The following is a 17,627-nucleotide window of genomic DNA, read 5'->3' as shown; positions in this document are numbered from 1 at the left end:
GCACATTTCGCCTACGGCTTAGGCCGCCCTCCTAGTGTGGCTGCTCGGTGTCTGCAGGCAGCGAGGGTCTGCAAGCTTCCTGTGTTCGCACCTATGTCACCTGTGCTTGCTTGTCAGAGACAGACTACCGCAAAACATACAACTCACTCCATGAATTGATTGCTACGGCATCTGTTATCAGCAGTCACAACTAACAACACCAGTAGCAGCTGACTGCATGCAAAGAATAGGAATGTGCAGTGGAATTTACGTGAACTCAGCGCAAGGCAGATCTTTCCGACATAGGCTTGAGAATCTTACAGGAACACTTGTACTGTTTCTAAATTAAGTGTAGGCGAGGGAGGAGGGTGCTTCCTGCGCACTAATCACAGCACGCTTGTCAATTGTGGATGCTAATAATTCGCTTGTATCTTCCTAGACACATCTGCTGGTTGTGAATTATTCCACTTGCATGGCAAGGTGCGCATGTAGGTGTGTTAAAAATTCTGGTAGCACTGGGTATTGATCCCAGTTCCTCTCGCATACTAAGCGAGCGCTCTACCATCTGAGCTACGCCCGCCCGCCCCCCCCCCCGAAGACTAATGGTGCTACATACAGCCATATAGACGACACAGACCTTTGCACTCCCATTATTCAGCAGACAAACACTACTCTCTATGTATCCGTTAGGGTGTCTTTCAGGTTTCGTGCATTCTGTATCGAATCGTAGTTGGCCACAATGAAAGTGGCACGTATAACGTCGAAAATAGAATTCGGACACCGCTCTGAGTAAGACCAACGTGTTGTCCACCCTCTAGACTCCAATGAGGTTAAGCCGCGATACCTAAGACAGATCTGCACTCGATGACACCTCGATAACAGCCGGTCCCCACACTTACATCTTGCTCTCCTTACGTCAGTATACATCATATCAGTCTGTGACGCTGGCTTTGCAACATCTTGCGTGCCTTTAGGTTCGCCGCGACCAACACTTACCATGCACTGACAACAAAAAATGTAGGCGCCGCGGCTTGAACACTGGACCTTTCACATGCCAAGCGAACGCTCTACCAACTGAGCTACGCCCCATGCACGAGCAAACTGCGCTATTCCCCATTCTTTGCGACTCAGATGCGCACGGACACGATGGTTGGTTGGTTTGTAGCGGTGAAGGGAGCAGAGTACAAAGGCGCGGACCCGTTCATATACACAAAAGTACCAAGTAGTTTCGATGCTCTGGTATTACAAATGAAAATTCCGTCTGTTTTTAACGTCTTAAATTGAAAGAGCCGTCACAAATTGCTCCGTTTTCACTCCTTGACGACAATCATACAGCACCTGAGGTAACAAACACATCTCGAGCCCCATTGTGCACTCCATTATTCATGCCAACTCAGTGCCTCGCTCTTTACTACTGTGTACCAATCTTGTCGTCCAACTGCAAAACACTGGGCCACAATAAGTTTCCGCGTCTCCATTGCACTGCGCATACTACGAAACGCTCCACAAACTTGGCACTCACCCTCGCAGCCGACTTTTCCGACTTTCCACGACGCTCACGCAACGCTCACGCTAGTGACAGCATTATTTATAGTTCGACGTCGCGCCAAAGCGAATGAGCACATTTCGCCTACGGCTTAGGCCGCCCTCCTAGTGTGGCTGCTCGGTGTCTGCAGGCAGCGAGGGTCTGCAAGCTTCCTGTGTTCGCACCTATGTCACCTGTGCTTGCTTGTCAGAGACATACTACCGCAAAACATACAACTCACTCCATGAATTGATTGCTACGGCATCTGTTATCAGCAGTCACAACTAACAACACCAGTAGCAGCTGACTGCATGCAAAGAATAGGAATGTGCAGTGGAATTTACGTGAACTCAGCGCAAGGCAGATCTTTCCGACATAGGCTTGAGAATCTTACAGGAACACTTGTACTGTTTCTAAATTAAGTGTAGGCGTGGGAGGAGGGTGCTTCCTGCGCACTAATAACAGCACGCTTGTCAATTGTGGATGCTAATAATTCGCTTGTATCTTCCTAGACACATCTGCTGGTTGTGAATTATTCCACTTGCATGGCAAGGTGCGCATGTAGGTGTGTTAAAAATTCTGGAGGCACTGGGTATTGATCCCAGATCCTCTCGCATATTAAGCGAGCGCTCTACCATATGAGCTACGCCCGCCGCCCCGAAGACTATTGGTGCTACATACAGCCATATAGACGACACAGACCCTTGCACTCCCATTATTCAGCAGACAAACACTACTCTCTATGTATCCGTTAGGGTGTCTTTCAGGTTTCGTGCATTATGTATCGAATCGTAGTTGGCCACAATGAAAGTGGCACGTATAACGTCGAAAATAGAATTCGGACACCGCTCTGAGTAAGACCAACGTGTTGTCCACCCTCTACACTTCAATGAGGTTAAGCCGCGATACCTAAGACAGATCTGCACTCGATGACACCTCGATAACAGCCGGTCCCCACACTTACATCTTGCTCTCCTTACGTCAGTATACATCATATCAGTCTGTGACGCTGGCTTTGCAACATCTTGCGTGCCTTTAGGTTCGCCGCGACCAACACTTACCATGCACTGACAACAAAAAATGTAGGCGCCGTGGCTTGAACACTGGACCTTTCACATGCCAAGCGAACGCTCTACCAACTGAGCTACGCCCCATGCACGAGCAAACTGCGCTATTCCCCATTCTTTGCGACTCAGATGCGCACGGACACGATGGTTGGTTGGTTTGTAGCGGTGAAGGGAGCAGAGTACAAAGGCGCGGACCCGTTCATATACACAAAAGTACCAAGTAGTTTCGATGCTCTGGTATTACAAATGAAAATTCCGTCTGTTTTTAACGTCTTAAATTGAAAGAGCCGTCACAAATTGCTCCGTTTTCACTCCTTGACGACAATCATACAGCACCTGAGGTAACAAACACATCTCGAGCCCCATTGTGCACTCCATTATTCATGCCAACTCAGTGCCTCGCTCTTTACTACTGTGTACCAATCTTGTCGTCCAACTGCAAAACACTGGGCCACAATAAGTTTCCGCGTCTCCATTGCACTGCGCATACTAAGAAACGCTCCCCAAACTTGGCACTCACCCTCGCAGCCGACTTTTCCGACTTTCCACGACGCTCACGCTAGTGACAGCATTATTTATAGTTCGACGTCGCGCCAAAGCGAATGAGCACATTTCGCCTACGGCTTAGGCCGCCCTCCTAGTGTGGCTGCTCGGTGTCTGCAGGCAGCGAGGGTCTGCAAGCTTCCTGTGTTCGCACCTATGTCACCTGTGCTTGCTTGTCAGAGACAGACTACCGCAAAACATACAACTCACTCCATGAATTGATTGCTACGGCATCTGTTATCAGCAGTCACAACTAACAACACCAGTAGCAGCTGACTGCATGCAAAGAATAGGAATGTGCAGTGGAATTTACGTGAACTCAGCGCAAGGCAGATCTTTCCGACATAGGCTTGAGAATCTTACAGGAACACTTGTACTGTTTCTAAATTAAGTGTAGGCGTGGGAGGAGGGTGCTTCCTGCGCACTAATAACAGCACGCTTGTCAATTGTGGATGCTAATAATTCGCTTGTATCTTCCTAGACACATCTGCTGGTTGTGAATTATTCCACTTGCATGGCAAGGTGCGCATGTAGGTGTGTTAAAAATTCTGGAGGCACTGGGTATTGATCCCAGTTCCTCTCGCATACTAAGCGAGGGCTCTACCATCTGAGCTACGCCCGCCCCCCCGAAGACTAATCGTGCTACATACAGCCATATAGACGACACAGACCCTTGCACTCCCATTATTCAGCAGACAAACACTACTCTCTATGTATCCGTTAGGGTGTCTTTCAGGTTTCGTGCATTATGTATCGAATCGTAGTTGGCCACAATGAAAGTGGCACGTATAACGTCGAAAATAGAATTCGGACACCGCTCTGAGTAAGACCAACGTGTTGTCCACCCTCTAGACTTCAATGAGGTTAAGCCGCGATACCTAAGACAGATCTGCACTCGATGACACCTCGATAACAGCCGGTCCCCACACTTACATCTTGCTCTCCTTACGTCAGTATACATCATATCAGTCTGTGACACTGGCTTTGCAACATCTTGCGTGCCTTTAGGTTCGCGGCGACCAACACTTACCATGCACTGACCACAAAAAATGTAGGCGCCGCGGCTTGAACACTGGACCTTTCACATGCCAAGCGAACGCTCTACCAACTGAGCTACGCCCCATGCACGAGCAAACTGCGCTATTCCCCATTCTTTGCGACTCAGATGCGCACGGACACGATGGTTGGTTGGTTTGTAGCGGTGAAGGGAGCAGAGTACAAAGGCGCGGACCCGTTCATATACACAAAAGTTCCAAGTAGTTTGGATGCTCTGGTATTACAAATGAAAATTCCGTCTGTTTTTAACGTCTTAAATTGAAAGAGCCGTCACAAATTGCTCCGTTTTCACTCCTTGACGACAATCATACAGCACCTGAGGTAACAAACACATCTCGAGCCCCATTGTGCACTCCATTATTCATGCCAACTCAGTGCCTCGCTCTTTACTACTGTGTACCAATCTTGTCGTCCAACTGCAAAACACTGGGCCACAATAAGTTTCCGCGTCTCCATTGCACTGCGCATACTACGAACGGCTCCCCAAACTTGGCACTCACCCTCGCAGCCGACTTTTCCGACTATCCACGACGCTCACGCAACGCTCACGCTAGTGACAGCATTATTTATAGTTCGACGTCGCGCCAAAGCGAATGAGCACATTTCGCCTACGGCTTAGGCCGCCCTCCTAGTGTGGCTGCTCGGTGTCTGCAGGCAGCGAGGGTCTGCAGGCTTCCTGTGTTCGCACCTATGTCACCTGTGCTTGCTTGTCAGAGACAGACTACCGCAAAACATACAACTCACTCCATGAATTGATTGCTACGGCATCTGTTATCAGCAGTCACAACTAACAACACCAGTAGCAGCTGACTGCATGCAAAGAATAGGAATGTGCAGTGGAATTTACGTGAACTCAGCGCAAGGCAGATCTTTCCGACATAGGCTTGAGAATCTTACAGGAACACTTGTACTGTTTCTAAATTAAGTGTAGGCGTGGGAGGAGGGTGCTTCCTGCGCACTAATAACAGCACGCTTGTCAATTGTGGATGCTAATAATTCGCTTGTATATTCCTAGACACATCTGCTGGTTGTGAATTATTCCACTTGCATGGCAAGGTACGCATGTAGGTGTGTTAAAAATTCTGGAGGCACTGGGTATTGATCCCAGTTCCTCTCGCATACTAAACGAGCGCTCTACCATCTGAGCTACGCCCGCCGCCCCGAAGACTAATGGTGCTACATACAGACATATAGACGACACAGACCCTTGCACTCCCATTATTCAGCAGACAAACACTACTCTCTATGTATCCGTTAGGGTGTCTTTCAGGTTTCGTGCATTATGTATCGAATCGTAGTTGGCCACAATGAAAGTGGCACGTATAACGTCGAAAATAGAATTCGGACACCGCTCTGAGTAAGACCAACGTGTTGTCCACCCTCTAGACTTCAATGAGGTTAAGCCGCGATACCTAAGACAGATCTGCACTCGATGACACCTCGATAACAGCCGGTCCCCACACTTACATCTTGCTCTCCTTACGTCAGTATACATCATATCAGTCTGTGACGCTGGCTTTGCAACATCTTGCGTGCCTTTAGGTTCGCCGCGATCAACACTTATGATGCACTGACAACAAGATATGGAGGCGCCGCGGCTTGAACCCTGGACCTTTCACATGCCAAGCGAACGCTCTACCAACTGAGCTACGCCCCATGCACGAGCAAACTGCGCTATTCCCCATTCTTTGCGACTCAGATGCGCACGGACACGATGGTTGGTTGGTTTGTAGCGGTGAAGGGAGCAGAGTACAAAGGCGCGGACCCGTTCATATACACAAAAGTTCCAAGTAGTTTCGATGCTCTGGTATTACAAATGCAAATTCCGTCTGTTTTTAACGTCTTAAATTCAAAGAGCCGTCACAAATTGCTCCGTTTTCACTCCTTGACGACAATCATACAGCACCTGAGGTAACAAACACATCTCGAGCCCCATTGTGCACTCCATTATTCATGCCAACTCAGTGCCTCGCTCTTTACTACTGTGTACCAATCTTGTCGTCCAACTGCAAAACACTGGGCCACAATAAGTTTCCACGTCTCCATTGCACTGCGCATACTACGAAACGCTCCCCAAACTTGGCACTCACCCTCGCAGCCGACTTTTCCCACTTTCCACGACGCTCACGCTAGTGACAGCATTATTTATAGTTCGACGTCGCGCCAAAGCGAATGAGCACATTTCGCCTACGGCTTAGGCCGCCCTCCTAGTGTGGCTGCTCGGTGTCTGCAGGCAGCGAGGGTCTGCAAGCTTCCTGTGTTCGCACCTATGTCACCTGTGCTTGCTTGTCAGAGACAGACTACCGCAAAACATACAACTCACTCCATGAATTGATTGCTACGGCATCTGTTATCAGCAGTCACAACTAACAACACCAGTAGCAGCTGACTGCATGCAAAGAATAGGAATGTGCAGTGGAATTTACGTGAACTCAGCGCAAGGCAGATCTTTCCGACATAGGCTTGAGAATCTTACAGGAACACTTGTACTGTTTCTAAAATAAGTGTAGGCGTGGGAGGAGGCTGCTTCCTGCGCACTAATAACAGCACGCTTGTCAATTGTGGATGCTAATAATTCGCTTGTATCTTCCTAGACACATCTGCTGGTTGTGAATTATTCCACTTGCATGGCAAGGTACGCATGTAGGTGTGTTAAAAATTCTGGAAGCACTGGGTATTGATCCCAGTTCCTCTCGCATACTAAGCGAGCGCTCTACCATCTGAGCTACGCCCGCCCCCCCGAAGACTAATGGTGCTACATACAGCCATATAGACGACACAGACCCTTGCACTCCCATTATTCAGCAGACAAACACTACTCTCTATGTATCCGTTAGGGTGTCTTTCAGGTTTCGTGCATTATGTATCGAATCGTAGTTGGCCACAATGAAAGTGGCACGTATAACGTCGAAAATAGAATTCGGACACCGCTCTGAGTAAGACCAACGTGTTGTCCACCCTCTAGACTTCAATGAGGTTAAGCCGCGATACCTAAGACAGATCTGCACTCGATGACACCTCGATAACAGCCGGTCCCCACACTTACATCTTGCTCTCCTTACGTCAGTATACATCATATCAGTCTGTGACGCTGGCTTTGCAACATCTTGCGTGCCTTTAGGTTCGCCGCGATCAACACTTACCATGCACTGACAACAAAAAATGGTGGCGCCGCGGCTTGAACCCTGGACCTTTCACATGCCAAGCGAACGCTCTACCAACTGAGCTACGCCCCATGCACGAGCAAACTGCGCTATTCCCCATTCTTTGCGACTCAGATGCGCACGGACACGATGGTTGGTTGGTTTGTAGCGGTGAAGGGAGCAGAGTACAAAGGCGCGGACCCGTTCATATACACAAAAGTTCCAAGTAGTTTCGATGCTCTGGTATTACAAATGCAAATTCCGTCTGTTTTTAACGTCTTAAATTGAAAGAGCCGTCACAAATTGCTCCGTTTTCACTCCTTGACGACAATCATACAGCACCTGAGGTAACAAACACATCTCGAGCCCCATTGTGCACTCCATTATTCATGCCAACTCAGTGCCTCGCTCTTTACTACTGTGTACCAATCTTGTCGTCCAACTGCAAAACACTGGGCCACATTTAGTTTCCGCGTCTCCATTGCATTGCGCATACTACGAAACGCTCCCCAAACTTGGCACTCACCCTCGCAGCCGACTTTTCCGACTTTCCACGTCGCTCACGCAACGCTCACGCTAGTGACAGCATTATTTATAGTTCGACGTCGCGCCAAAGCGAATGAGCACATTTCGCCTACGGCTTAGGCCGCCCTCCTAGTGTGGCTGCTCGGTGTCTGCAGGCAGCGAGGGTCTGCAAGCTTCCTGTGTTCGCACCTATGTCACCTGTGCTTGCTTGTCAGAGACAGACTACCGCAAAACATACAACTCACTCCATGAATTGATTGCTACGGCATCTGTTATCAGCAGTCACAACTAACAACACCAGTAGCAGCTGACTGCATGCAAAGAATAGGAATGTGCAGTGGAATTTACGTGAACTCAGCGCAAGGCAGATCTTTCCGACATAGACTTGAGAATCTTACAGGAACACTTGTACTGTTTCTAAATTACGTGTAGGCGTGGGAGGAGGGTGCTTCCTGCGCACTAATAACAGCACGCTTGTCAATTGTGGATGCTAATAATTCGCTTGTATCTTCCTAGACACATCTGCTGGTTGTGAATTATTCCACTTGCATGGCAAGGTACGCATGTAGGTGTGTTAAAAATTCTGGAGGCACTGGGTATTGATCCCAGTTCCTCTCGCATACTAAGCGAGCGCTCTACCATCTGAGCTACGCCCGCCGCCCCGAAGACTAATGGTGCTACACACAGCCATATAGACGACACAGACCCTTGCACTCCCATTATTCAGCAGACAAACACTACTCTCTATGTATCCGTTAGGGTGTCTTTCAGGTTTCGTGCATTCTATATCGAATCGTAGTTGGCCACAATGAAAGTGGCACGTATAACGTCGAAAATAGAATTCGGACAGCGCTCTGAGTAAGACCAACGTGTTGTCCACCCTCTAGACTTCAATGAGGTTAAGCCGCGATACCTAAGACAGATCTGCACTCGATGACACCTCGATAACAGCCGGTCCCCACACTTACATCTTGCTCTCCTTACGTCAGTATACATCATATCAGTCTGTGACGCTGGCTTTGCAACATCTTGCGTGCCTTTAGGTTCGCCGCGACCAACACTTACCATGCACTGACAACAAAAAATGTAGGCACCACGGCTTGAACACTGGACCTCTCACATGCCAAGCGAACGCTCTACCAACTGAGCAACGCCCCATGCACGAGCAAACTGCGCTATTCCCCATTCTTTGCGACTCAGATGCGCACGGACACGATGGTTGGTTGGTTTGTAGCGGTGAAGGGAGCAGAGTACAAAGGCGCGGACCCGTTCATATACACAAAAGTACCAAGTAGTTTCGATGCTCTGGTATTACAAATGAAAATTCCGTCTGTTTTTAACGTCTTAAATTGAAAGAGCCGTCACAAATTGCTCCGTTTTCACTCCTTGACGACAATCATACAGCACCTGAGGTAACAAACACATCTCGAGCCCCATTGTGCACTCCATTATTCATGCCAACTCAGTGCCTCGCTCTTTACTACTGTGTACCAATCTTGTCGTCCAACTGCAAAACACTGGGCCACAATAAGTTTCCGCGTCTCCATTGCACTGCGCATACTACGAAACGCTCCCCAAACTTGGCACTCACCCTCGCAGCCGACTTTTCCCACTTTCCACGACGCTCACGCTAGTGACAGCATTATTTATAGTTCGACGTCGCGCCAAAGCGAATGAGCACATTTCGCCTACGGCTTAGGCCGCCCTCCTAGTGTGGCTGCTCGGTGTCTGCAGGCAGCGAGGGTCTGCAAGCTTCCTGTGTTCGCACCTATGTCACCTGTGCTTGCTTGTCAGAGACAGACTACCGCAAAACATACAACTCACTCCATGAATTGATTGCTACGGCATCTGTTATCAGCAGTCACAACTAACAACACCAGTAGCAGCTGACTGCATGCAAAGAATAGGAATGTGCAGTGGAATTTACGTGAACTCAGCGCAAGGCAGATCTTTCCGACATAGGCTTGAGAATCTTACAGGAACACATGTACTGTTTCTAAAATAAGTGTAGGCGTGGGAGGAGGCTGCTTCCTGCGCACTAATAACAGCACGCTTGTCAATTGTGGATGCTAATAATTCGCTTGTATCTTCCTAGACACATCTGCTGGTTGTGAATTATTCCACTTGCATGGCAAGGTACGCATGTAGGTGTGTTAAAAATTCTGGAAGCACTGGGTATTGATCCCAGTTCCTCTCGCATACTAAGCGAGCGCTCTACCATCTGAGCTACGCCCGCCCCCCCGAAGACTAATGGTGCTACATACAGCCATATAGACGACACAGACCCTTGCACTCCCATTATTCAGCAGACAAACACTACTCTCTATGTATCCGTTAGGGTGTCTTTCAGGTTTCGTGCATTATGTATCGAATCGTAGTTGGCCACAATGAAAGTGGCACGTATAACGTCGAAAATAGAATTCGGACACCGCTCTGAGTAAGACCAACGTGTTGTCCACCCTCTAGACTTCAATGAGGTTAAGCCGCGATACCTAAGACAGATCTGCACTCGATGACACCTCGATAACAGCCGGTCCCCACACTTACATCTTGCTCTCCTTACGTCAGTATACATCATATCAGTCTGTGACGCTGGCTTTGCAACATCTTGCGTGCCTTTAGGTTCGCCGCGATCAACACTTACCATGCACTGACAACAAAAAATGGTGGCGCCGCGGCTTGAACCCTGGACCTTTCACATGCCAAGCGAACGCTCTACCAACTGAGCTACGCCCCATGCACGAGCAAACTGCGCTATTCCCCATTCTTTGCGACTCAGATGCGCACGGACACGATGGTTGGTTGGTTTGTAGCGGTGAAGGGAGCAGAGTACAAAGGCGCGGACCCGTTCATATACACAAAAGTTCCAAGTAGTTTCGATGCTCTGGTATTACAAATGCAAATTCCGTCTGTTTTTAACGTCTTAAATTGAAAGAGCCGTCACAAATTGCTCCGTTTTCACTCCTTGACGACAATCATACAGCACCTGAGGTAACAAACACATCTCGAGCCCCATTGTGCACTCCATTATTCATGCCAACTCAGTGCCTCGCTCTTTACTACTGTGTACCAATCTTGTCGTCCAACTGCAAAACACTGGGCCACATTTAGTTTCCGCGTCTCCATTGCATTGCGCATACTACGAAACGCTCCCCAAACTTGGCATTCACCCTCGCAGCCGACTTTTCCGACTTTCCACGTCGCTCACGCAACGCTCATGCTAGTGACAGCATTATTTATAGTTCGACGTCGCGCCAAAGCGAATGAGCACATTTCGCCTACGGCTTAGGCCGCCCTCCTAGTGTGGCTGCTCGGTGTCTGCAGGCAGCGAGGGTCTGCAAGCTTCCTGTGTTCGCACCTATGTCACCTGTGCTTGCTTGTCAGAGACAGACTACCGCAAAACATACAACTCACTCCATGAATTGATTGCTACGGCATCTGTTATCAGCAGTCACAACTAACAACACCAGTAGCAGCTGACTGCATGCAAAGAATAGGAATGTGCAGTGGAATTTACGTGAACTCAGCGCAAGGCAGATCTTTCCGACATAGACTTGAGAATCTTACAGGAACACTTGTACTGTTTCTAAATTAAGTGTAGGCGTGGGAGGAGGGTGCTTCCTGCGCACTAATAACAGCACGCTTGTCAATTGTGGATGCTAATCATTCGCTTGTATCTTCCTAGACACATCTGCTGGTTGTGAATTATTCCACTTGCATGGCAAGGTGCGCATGTAGGTGTGTTAAAAATTCTGGAGGCACTGGGTATTGATGCCAGTTCCTCTCGCATACTAAGCGAGCGCTCTACCATCTGAGCTACGCCCGCCCCCCCGAAGACTAATGGTGCTACATACAGCCATATAGACGACACAGACCCTTGCACTCCCATTATTCAGCAGACAAACACTACTCTCTATGTATCCGTTAGGGTGTCTTTCAGGTTTCGTGCATTCTATATCGAATCGTAGTTGGCCACAATGAAAGTGGCACGTATAACGTCGAAAATAGAATTCGGACAGCGCTCTGAGTAAGACCAACGTGTTGTCCACCCTCTAGACTTCAATGAGGTTAAGCCGCGATACCTAAGACAGATCTGCACTCGATGACACCTCGATAACAGCCGGTCCCCACACTTACATCTTGCTCTCCTTACGTCAGTATACATCATATCAGTCTGTGACGCTGGCTTTGCAACATCTTGCGTGCCTTTAGGTTCGCCGCGACCAACACTTACCATGCACTGACCACAAAAAATGTAGGCACCACGGCTTGAACACTGGACCTTTCACATGCCAAGCGAACGCTCTACCAACTGAGCAACGCCCCATGCACGAGCAAACTGCGCTATTCCCCATTCTTTGCGACTCAGATGCGCACGGACACGATGGTTGGTTGGTTTGTAGCGGTGAAGGGAGCAGAGTACAAAGGCGCGGACCCGTTCATATACACAAAAGTACCAAGTAGTTTCGATGCTCTGGTATTACAAATGAAAATTCCGTCTGTTTTTAACGTCTTAAATTGAAAGAGCCGTCACAAATTGCTCCGTTTTCACTCCTTGACGACAATCATACAGCACCTGAGGTAACAAACACATCTCGAGCCCCATTGTGCACTCCATTATTCATGCCAACTCAGTGCCTCGCTCTTTACTACTGTGTACCAATCTTGTCGTCCAACTGCAAAACACTGGGCCACAATAAGTTTCCGCGTCTCCATTGCACTGCGCATACTACGAAACGCTCCCCAAACTTGGCACTCACCCTCGCAGCCGACTTTTCCCACTTTCCACGACGCTCACGCTAGTGACAGCATTATTTATAGTTCGACGTCGCGCCAAAGCGAATGAGCACATTTCGCCTACGGCTTAGGCCGCCCTCCTAGTGTGGCTGCTCGGTGTCTGCAGGCAGCGAGGGTCTGCAAGCTTCCTGTGTTCGCACCTATGTCACCTGTGCTTGCTTGTCAGAGACAGACTATCGGAAAACATACAACTCACTCCATGAATTGATTGCTACGGCATCTGTTATCAGCAGTCACAACTAGCAACACCAGTAGCAGCTGACTGCATGCAAAGAATAGGAAATGCAGTGGGATTTACGTGAACTCAGCGCAAGGCAGATCTTTCCGACATAGGCTTGAGAATCTTACGGGAACACTTGTACTGTTTCTAAATTAAGTGTAGGCGTGGGAGGAGGGTGCTTCCTGCGCACTAATAACAGCACGCTTGTCAATTGTGGATGCTAATAATTCGCTGGTATCTTCCTAGACACATCTGCTGGTTGTGAATTATTCCACTTGCATGGCAAGGTGCGCATGTAGGTGTGTTAAAAATTCTGGAGGTACTGGGTATTGATCCCAGTTCCTCTCGCATACTAAGCGAGGGCTCTACCATCTGAGCTACGCCCGCCGCCCCGAAGACTAATGGTGCTACATACAGCCATATAGACGACACAGACCCTTGCACTCCCATTATTCAGCAGACAAACACTACTCTCTATGTATCCGTTAGGGTGTCTTTCAGGTTTCGTGCATTATGTATCGAATCGTAGTTGGCCACAATGAAAGTGGCACGTATAACGTTGAAAATAGAATTCGGACACCGCTCTGAGTAAGACCAACGTGTTGTCCACCCTCTAGACTTCAATGAGGTTAAGCCGCGATACCTAAGACAGATCTGCACTCGATGACACCTCGATAACAGCCGGTCCCCACACTTACATCTTGCTCTCCTTACGTCAGTATACATCATATCAGTCTGTGACACTGGCTTTGCAACATCTTGCGTGCCTTTAGGTTCGCCGCGACCAACACTTACCATGCACTGACCACAAAAAATGTAGGCGCCGCGGCTTGAACACTGGACCTTTCACATGCCAAGCGAACGATCTACCAACTGAGCTACGCCCCATGCACGAGCAAACTGCGCTATTCCCCATTCTTTGCGACTCAGATGCGCACGGACACGATGGTTGGTTGGTTTGTAGCGGTGAAGGGAGCAGAGTACAAAGGCGCGGACCCGTTCATATACACAAAAGTTCCAAGTAGTTTCGATGCTCTGGTATTACAAATGCAAATTCCGTCTGTTTTTAACGTCTTAAATTCAAAGAGCCGTCACAAATTGCTCCGTTTTCACTCCTTGACGACAATCATACAGCACCTGAGGTAACAAACACATCTCGAGCCCCATTGTGCACTCCATTATTCATGCCAACTCAGTGCCTCGCTCTTTACTACTGTGTACCAATCTTGTCGTCCAACTGCAAAACACTGGGCCACAATAAGTTTCCGCGTCTCCATTGCACTGCGCATACTACGAACGGCTCCCCAAACTTGGCACTCACCCTCGCAGCCGACTTTTCCGACTATCCACGACGCTCACGCAACGCTCACGCTAGTGACAGAATTATTTATAGTTCGACGTCGCGCCAAAGCGAATGAGCACATTTCGCCTACGGCTTAGGCCGCCCTCCTAGTGTGGCTGCTCGGTGTCTGCAGGCAGCGAGGGTCTGCAGGCTTCCTGTGTTCGCACCTATGTCACCTGTGCTTGCTTGTCAGAGACAGACTACCGCAAAACATACAACTCACTCCATGAATTGATTGCTACGGCATCTGTTATCAGCAGTCACAACTAACAACACCAGTAGCAGCTGACTGCATGCAAAGAATAGGAATGTGCAGTGGAATTTACGTGAACACAGCGCAAGGCAGATCTTTCCGACATAGGCTTGAGAATCTTACAGGAACACTTGTACTGTTTCTAAATCAAGTGTAGGCGTGGGAGGAGGGTGCTTCCTGCGCACTAATAACAGCACGCTTGTCAATTGTGGATGCTAATCATTCGCTTGTATCTTCCTAGACACATCTGCTGGTTGTGAATTATTCCACTTGCATGGCAAGGTGCGCATGTAGGTGTGTTAAAAATTCTGGAAGCACTGGGTATTGATCCCAGTTCCTCTCGCATACTAAGCGAGCGCTCTACCATCTGAGCTACGCCCGCCCCCCCGAAGACTAATGGTGCTACATACAGCCATATAGACGACACAGACCCTTGCACTCCCATTATTCAGCAGACAAACACTACTCTCTATGTATCCGTTAGGTTGTCTTTCAGGTTTCGTGCATTATGTATCGAATCGTAGTTGGCCACAATGAAAGTGGCACGTATAACGTCGAAAATAGAATTCGGACACCGCTCTGAGTAAGACCAACGTGTTGTCCACCCTCTAGACTTCAATGAGGTTAAGCCGCGATACCTAAGACAGATCTGCACTCGATGACACCTCGATAACAGCCGGTCCCCACACTTACATCTTAATCTCCTTACGTCAGTATACATCATATCAGTCTGTGACGCTGGCTTTGCAACATCTTGCGTGCCTTTAGGTTCGCCGCTATCAACACTTATGATGCACTGACAACAAAATATGGAGGCGCCGCGGCTTGAACCCTGGACCTTTCACATGCCAAGCGAACGCTCTACCAACTGAGCTACGCCCCATGCACGAGCAAACTGCGCTATTCCCCATTCTTTGCGACTCAGATGCGCACGGACACGATGGTTGGTTCGTTTGTAGCGGTTAAGGGAGCAGAGTACAAAGGCGCGGACCCGTTCATATACACAAAAGTTCCAAGTAGTTTCGATGCTCTGGTATTACAAATGCAAATTCCGTCTGTTTTTAACGTCTTAAATTGAAAGAGCCGTCACAAATTGCTCCGTTTTCACTCCTTGACGACAATCATACAGCACCTGAGGTAACAAACACATCTCGAGCCCCATTGTGCACTCCATTATTCATGCCAACTCAGTGCCTCGCTCTTTACTACTGTGTACCAATCTTGTCGTCCAACTGCAAAACACTGGGCCACATTTAGTTTCCGCGTCTCCATTGCATTGCGCATACTACGAAACGCTCCCCAAACTTGGCACTCACCCTCGCAGCCGGCTTTTCCGACTTTCCACGTCGCTCACGCAACGCTCACGCTAGTGACAGCATTATTTATAGTTCGACGTCGCGCCAAAGCGAATGAGCACATTTCGCCTACGGCTTAGGCCGCCCTCCTAGTGTGGCTGCTCGGTGTCTGCAGGCAGCGAGGGTCTGCAAGCTTCCTGTGTTCGCACCTATGTCACCTGTGCTTGCTTGTCAGAGACAGACTACCGCAAAACATACAACTCACTCCATGAATTGATTGCTACGGCATCTGTTATCAGCAGTCACAACTAACAACACCAGTAGCAGCTGACTGCATGCAAAGAATAGGAATGTGCAGTGGAATTTACGTGAACTCAGCGCAAGGCAGATCTCTCCGACATAGACTTGAGAATCTTACAGGAACACTTGTACTGTTTCTAAATTAAGTGTAGGCGTGGGAGGAGGGTGCTTCCTGCGCACTAATAACAGCACGCTTGTCAATTGTGGATGCTAATCATTCGCTTGTATCTTCCTAGACACATCTGCTGGTTGTGAATTATTCCACTTGCATGGCAAGGTGCGCATGTAGGTGTGTTAAAAATTCTGGAGGCACTGGGTATTGATGCCAGTTCCTCTCGCATACTAAGCGAGCGCTCTACCATCTGAGCTACGCCCGCCCCCCCGAAGACTAATGGTGCTACATACAGCCATATAGACGACACAGACCCTTGCACTCCCATTATTCAGCAGACAAACACTACTCTCTATGTATCCGTTAGGGTGTCTTTCAGGTTTCGTGCATTCTATATCGAATCGTAGTTGGCCACAATGAAAGTGGCACGTATAACGTCGAAAATAGAATTCGGACAGCGCTCTGAGTAAGACCAACGTGTTGTCCACCCTCTAGACTTCAATGAGGTTAAGCCGCGATACCTAAGACAGATCTGCACTCGATGACACCTCGATAACAGCCGGTCCCCACACTTACATCTTGCTCTCCTTACGTCAGTATACATCATATCAGTCTGTGACGCTGGCTTTGCAACATCTTGCGTGCCTTTAGGTTCGCCGCGACCAACACTTACCATGCACTGACCACAAAAAATGTAGGCACCACGGCTTGAACACTGGACCTTTCACATGCCAAGCGAACGCTCTACCAACTGAGCAACGCCCCATGCACGAGCAAACTGCGCTATTCCCCATTCTTTGCGACTCAGATGCGCACGGACACGATGGTTGGTTGGTTTGTAGCGGTGAAGGGAGCAGAGTACAAAGGCGCGGACCCGTTCATATACACAAAAGTACCAAGTAGTTTCGATGCTCTGGTATTACAAATGAAAATTCCGTCTGTTTTTAACGTCTTAAATTGAAAGAGCCGTCACAAATTGCTCCGTTTTCACTCCTTGACGACAATCATACAGCACCTGAGGTAACAAACACATCTCGAGCCCCATTGTGCACTCCATTATTCATGCCAACTCAGTGCCTCGCTCTTTACTACTGTGTACCAATCTTGTCGTCCAACTGCAAAACACTGGGCCACAATAAGTTTCCGCGTCTCCATTGCACTGCGCATACTACGAAACGCTCCCCAAACTTGGCACTCACCCTCGCAGCCGACTTTTCCCACTTTCCACGACGCTCACGCTAGTGACAGCATTATTTATAGTTCGACGTCGCGCCAAAGCGAATGAGCACATTTCGCCTACGGCTTAGGCCGCCCTCCTAGTGTGGCTGCTCGGTGTCTGCAGGCAGCGAGGGTCTGCAAGCTTCCTGTGTTCGCACCTATGTCACCTGTGCTTGCTTGTCAGAGACAGACTACCGCAAAACATACAACTCACTCCATGAATTGATTGCTACGGCATCTGTTATCAGCAGT

At 48.8% G+C, this 17,627-nt stretch overlaps 3 non-coding genes across 3 annotated transcripts; all 3 read right to left on the bottom strand.

The window, feature by feature from the left end:
- Positions 1–2,585: 2,585 nt before the first annotated feature.
- On the bottom strand, positions 2,586–2,657 carry Trnaa-ggc (transfer RNA alanine (anticodon GGC)). The gene has a single exon. It is a non-coding gene; the product is annotated as a tRNA-Ala (tRNA).
- Positions 2,658–7,333: 4,676 nt separating this feature from the next.
- On the bottom strand, positions 7,334–7,405 carry Trnaa-ggc (transfer RNA alanine (anticodon GGC)). Its single transcript has one exon. It is a non-coding gene; the product is annotated as a tRNA-Ala (tRNA).
- Positions 7,406–10,502: 3,097 nt separating this feature from the next.
- Trnaa-ggc (transfer RNA alanine (anticodon GGC)) lies at positions 10,503–10,574 on the bottom strand. Its single transcript has one exon. It is a non-coding gene; the product is annotated as a tRNA-Ala (tRNA).
- Positions 10,575–17,627: the final 7,053 nt, after the last annotated feature.

The sequence above is a fragment of the Schistocerca gregaria genome, chromosome 10 (genome assembly GCF_023897955.1).
Source record: "Schistocerca gregaria isolate iqSchGreg1 chromosome 10, iqSchGreg1.2, whole genome shotgun sequence".
Classification (NCBI taxonomy): domain Eukaryota; kingdom Metazoa; phylum Arthropoda; class Insecta; order Orthoptera; family Acrididae; genus Schistocerca; species Schistocerca gregaria.
The sequence above is the reverse complement of the archived record's forward strand: the minus strand, read 5'-3'. Positions and strand labels throughout refer to the sequence as shown.